Raw genomic sequence first — 5,523 nt, 5'->3', positions numbered from 1 at the left:
CTGCGCATCCGTCAGTGTCATATTGGCCTCGCGGATGGTGCTTTTCAACCTCTAATCTAAATCCCATGGGGTTTCACTGGGCAACATTACAATCTCCTTGAACCCAATAACTGACTGTGCTTCTGACTTGGGTCACCCAAATTCCTTGTTTAGTGCCTCCTAGATTGCTGTTATTCCTTCATTTGGATGATCACTTGAATATTTCATGTACTAGGTCAATGCGCGGTCTTGCAACACACTAAGTAAGGTAGCCTTCTTGATGTTATCATCTATGATGCCCTGAGCATCCCTTACAAACTTTATCACAAACTAGAACCAGCCCGGTTCCTCATTTCCTATCCCTTTAAATGTTGGCAGCAGGACTACGCTCGCCATCCCGACTTTTGGTGGTGGTGGGGTTGGGGTTGGTGTGGACAAGTTCGATGTAGGTGAAGTGGGTGATGGCGTGGATGAAGGTGGTATTAGTGGGAAGCGTTCCCTGATTAACCGGACAACACTTCCTGGTGAGATACTCGCGAGTTCCTCCTCGCTTTCCTGGGAAATGGAAGCTAAAGGACTGTTCTCTACTCCTCCAATGCTGCGGTAACCTCTTCCGCTCCAGGTTACTCCAGACATCAATAAACGCGCATAATCTATTTTTCACACAACAACATCTTAATCCAAGTATTCAATGATTTGATATACCTACCCCGAGGTCCTTGAAGAAAATGCCTTTCTGCTTCACTATAGCTCACAGTTGTATCTATCGCGAACTCAATGATGAATCCTCCTAGTACTCGATCTAGCCAATGATCTACTGCATGCGTGATTTTATCCTCGGTGGCTTCTAGCCTGCACACCAATTTCGGGGTCCACACAGTAGGCTGGTCCAATCTGCACCTTCCCACGTTGTCAGCTAGCCTTGCAATCCACTCGTACAGCTCTACCGGGAATGACGCAAAGAAGATCTCGTGAATGTCTGTGAATATATACCGGTCCAACCAATCTTCCTTTGATACTCGTGGGTTTCTATTTTCCTAAACAGTGAACTCGTGGAGTTTCAGATCCCACCACTCTTCAATCTCTTTCTTTGTAGGATTCCAGTGTTCCCACATCAGACATCCCTTAGGCAGATCCAGGTCCCGACAATGAAACCATTTGTTGGCTTATATGGGCCTGACCCAGGTTCGGAAGAATTATTTAGCCAAGAAAATCCCGCAGCTATTGGCACTTTCGGCAATAGCCCGCAAAGCGCGGACTGAGGTCTCACCCAAGGTAGTAGGGGAGGGTGATGGAACCAAGTTTCTGCACCCTTGGGATGTTTAGATGTGGTTTGAAGGGTTCACGCTCCGTTCTGCAGCTTCACGCTGCACTGTATTTGCGCGGGTCCTGAATACCTTTTACTGTCTACTAGCGCGCAACCTACAAATCTAATCTAGTGGATGAAGTATTGCAACTCGGATCTACTTTAGAGTGGTCTTTAAGCAAACATTGATCACATTTATTTAGTTCGCGTATTAAGATTAGACCCAGATTCACAAGTATTCAATAAGAAATGCGCATAGATCAAAACGGTCTTATTAACCATACAAAATGCCAGATTTGCGATAATTCAGAGTTCACAAATAATTCTTAGAATGAACTTATCTTTATTTCCACTTATCACCAGTACATCCAGATCCACCCTGCGCACTCAACTGCAGGGGTTTGCGCACTCAGCTGTGGACTCTTCTAGGCCTCTGCTAACACAGTTGCAGAGCCTCTATCCTCTACCCAAACCCTCGACTCGGACTTACAGATGCTTTCAGAATGCTTTTCTCAAAAACCCATTACATGTCAGATCCCAAAATCATACAACAAAACTTAGCTACTCTTCCCATAGAGCCTCGCTCTAATTTATACCTTTCCATGGACTACGATCCATGGGTGGGCTCGACCCAACTTACATTTCTTTACACTATTTTTGGGTGGACTACCCCTTTGACTTTGACTTATTACAAATCAAACTCCGTGCATCCCATAGAGCCTTTGCCCTAGTTTTATCCAAAATTTCGGGCTTCATGCCCCCTGGCCGTTGCGCGGGGCTTCCGCTACCCAACGAGGAGATGAGGTATCTAAGTGGCTGTACCGCTTTTTAATTTTTGAATCACTTATGGCTTTTAATATTTTATTGAAATATATGGTGGGAATTGGAGGAGTCTCTAAACATCATCCTATTTTGTTACAAGTATCTCCTATGGACAATCCAAAACATATTCCTTTCCATTTTTTACACTCTTGGCTAGAGGAAGGGGAGTAATGCTTGTTGGTGGCGGGTAAATGACGTTCTCTAATTCCCACAACCTTCTCATCCTATATGGATAAATTTTCAAGTAATCTGGCCTCAGTCAAACTGGCCTCTCGAGATTGGTCAAAGGCTTTTCTTCGAAGAAAAAATATACTGGCATAGGTAAACTGTAGGATAAAATAGTCCTACTCCACAGTGGACTCAAATGTTATATCTTTTTAGCAACTAGATATGTTGAAATCACTCGAATTTGAGAGGCATGCTCTGTTGTTGGAGGGGGAGGAGGGATATAGACTAAAAAGCAGGGTGATATGGTTGTCCTTAGGGGATAACAATCAAGGATTTTCCACCACTTTGGAAATGGAAGAAATCAGGTTAATACCATATTGCGTGTGTTGGACTTAAACAAAGCCCCCATGTACACTTTTAAGGATAAAGCAGAGGAGGGGGTTAGATATTTTCAAAACCTTTTTTTGGACCCTTCGAGATGTCTTATTAAGGAAATTCTGTAGGTTGTATCAAAATTACCTAGAGTTATAACAGAGGAGATGAATGCCTTCTTGTTAGAGGAAGTAGTTGAGCAAAAATTTTGGGTAGATTTAACATTATTTCATAATAGTCTAGGTCTAGATGGTTTTCTTACGGAATTTTACATAGGATTCTTGCTGGCTTGAGGGGGCTTGGACCCAAGTTCAAAGTTAGCTGCGCTAACCAACAAAACCCTACACTACTGACCCTTTCAGCAACAACCTACATAACACAGGCTGCAGTCTCACCTGAGGCAGTATTGGGGGATGCTAGAACCACGTTTCTGCATCGAAAGGACTATGCGACGTGTTTTTGTCAAACTTAGGGCTTTATCTTGATCTCCGCGCACCCTTAACCCTTAAAACTCGAAAATTATAGCAATTAACAGTTAGCATATTTGTGCCCTTCGCCGATTGTGCTAAACATGCATAACATCACATAAATTAGCATATCTACTTCTTCACGAATCTATTAAGTACTTTTCCTGCCTAATTGCATTCAATAGATTAAATACATAGTAAATTTAGAGAGAAAATAGTAATACACAGATACACTGATAGTTCTTCAAAACAAGCCTTTATTATGCTTTAGATATTCAATTACAGTCCTTTCAACCCTACACACACAACTGCAGGGGCTCGCACACTCAACAACGGACTTACCAAGGTCTCTTTGCACACAACTGTAGGAGAGTTCCCCTTCGCCTAAGTACAAAACAGACAAAACATACCCAAATCCTGCACTTCTATGATCTTCACTATCCTTTTCTATGACTCCTTTGTGTATCCTTCTTCATTACAATACCATGGTCCGTGAACCATGGGTAGGTCTCAAAACAACTCGACGCTTAACAAACTAAGAGGCTTTGACTTTCTAAAAAGCCTCTTTGACTCCTATCGACCTGCGCTACTCGCGCTTTGCTCCTCAAAATGCGGAGACTTTACAATAATCGACAAATTTTTTCAAAATTTGACCTAGGGGACCCGTCCCAACGGGCCCCCAAAACAAATTTGTGACTCGTCCTGAGTCAGTGTACTAGTGTTGCCTCAATATTTGCTTGCAGACCGCCGAATTCGATCTTCAATGCTTGAATATTTGCTGCGTCCCCACGACGTCCTGATGAACTTCTTCAACTAGTTTCTCTATAGTTGGACCTTCGACTGCAATTCCCATGGTTCTTTGTGTATGTTGCAAAGCCTTTAACTTGCTCTGGATGGTCTGTGGCAACTGGATTTCCTCATTAGCCCATGGTTACTTCCTTGAGGAGATAATGGAGGCCATCCAACGCGGTTCATCAATCTGGGCCTGGATGAACTTTCCTTCCTGAAGTCTAGTGAACCTTTGCACATGTGCTAAGGTCCGTGCTGTCACCCTGATCTCGTCAAACTGCAGTTGCTTTTCACAAATGCCTACTTCGATTGTCTACAAGTGTTGATCCTTCTACAATGAGGTCCACATCTCCATTGTCTGTTCAAACAATTGGCTACAGTCATTGAATGCAGCAGCCAAAGTGGTCATATATTCTTTAATAGCAACCCCGCGCTACTTCTCTATTTTAGAATCGATTTACAAATAGTCTCACTAGTGTTATAATGAAACCTGCATGCATTCTTGCTTGTCTCATTACATGAGCGAGTATAGTAGAACCAATGTTGACAAGAAACTCCGCCCTCGAGGGAGGGAGTGGTAGGGTTTCACCGCCATTTTGCTGCATTTATACCTCGAAAAAGCAAAAGGAGGGAGTATCTATCTACGTATTCACCATGTTGAACCGCAAATTGGTGTCCAACCTCGACTAAGTTTATGAACTTGCCGGATTAAAGTTTTGGTTCCAAGGAGGGTGGGCTCAAATCTCACGTAAGAGAGCGTTAAAAAAACAATGTAATTTTGTTTTGCTGTCTATAAGTTTTAAGTTATTTTTGGAATATTTTAAATTTATTGAGGATGGCGGTATTATAAGGCGCGCTGTTTAGAAAAAGTAGAGTTCACATTTATATGTGTTTCAGATTATATATCACTGCATAATTAAAATTAATGTATCCATTTATTAGATAACAATTCAGGGCATTTGGTCTAGTGGTATGATTCTCGCTTAGGGTGCGAGAGGTCCCGAGTTCAATTCTCGGAATGCCCACTTCACCTACCAGCCACTTAAGTGGAGGAAGGTTAACGTTTTTCGTGGAGAGGCCTATCGACCATTTTATTGCAGCTTTTAATGTTAGTGAGGAAGCAATCAATGAACTCACGTTTCTTCTCTCTCTAAGTCCCTCGCTTGTATTTTTTACTGTTGTTGAGGATATGTTTTCAGTCGGGAGTGAGGAAATATTTTCAATAGAGAACATGGCTCGGAATTTGAAAAACTTACTATTGGTAAATTATAAACATATCATTGTTTATAAAGTGTAGAGTGAGTAAAATGAATTATTATATGAAAAAAAAAATCATTAAAATATAAAGATATTATCAATTATATTCAAAATATTTATAAATTTAAATTTAAATTATTAACCAAATCATTTAGATAAATATAGTTATGGATATAGATATTATTTATTATTTACATATAAATATAAATTAGTTTATTATATTTTAATTTATTTTATATTATATTTGAAATTTTATACTCATATAAAAGTAAAGAATTAAATTAATAAATAGATATATTTTCAATTAATTTTAATATATTGATAAATTAAAATCTTTTAATTTATTTTATGTTATAATTATGA

General features: G+C 40.3%; 1 non-coding gene across 1 annotated transcript; it reads left to right on the top strand.

Annotated features, from left to right (window-relative positions):
* Positions 1-4,856: 4,856 nt before the first annotated feature.
* TRNAP-AGG (transfer RNA proline (anticodon AGG)) lies at positions 4,857-4,928 on the top strand. Its single transcript has one exon. It is a non-coding gene; the product is annotated as a tRNA-Pro (tRNA).
* Positions 4,929-5,523: the final 595 nt, after the last annotated feature.

Source organism: Pinus tabuliformis, chromosome 6 (assembly GCF_031772625.1).
Source record: "Pinus tabuliformis cultivar Carrire ecotype Pingquan chromosome 6, CPIR1, whole genome shotgun sequence".
Lineage (NCBI taxonomy): Eukaryota > Viridiplantae > Streptophyta > Pinopsida > Pinales > Pinaceae > Pinus > Pinus tabuliformis.
The sequence above is the reverse complement of the archived record's forward strand: the minus strand, read 5'-3'. Positions and strand labels throughout refer to the sequence as shown.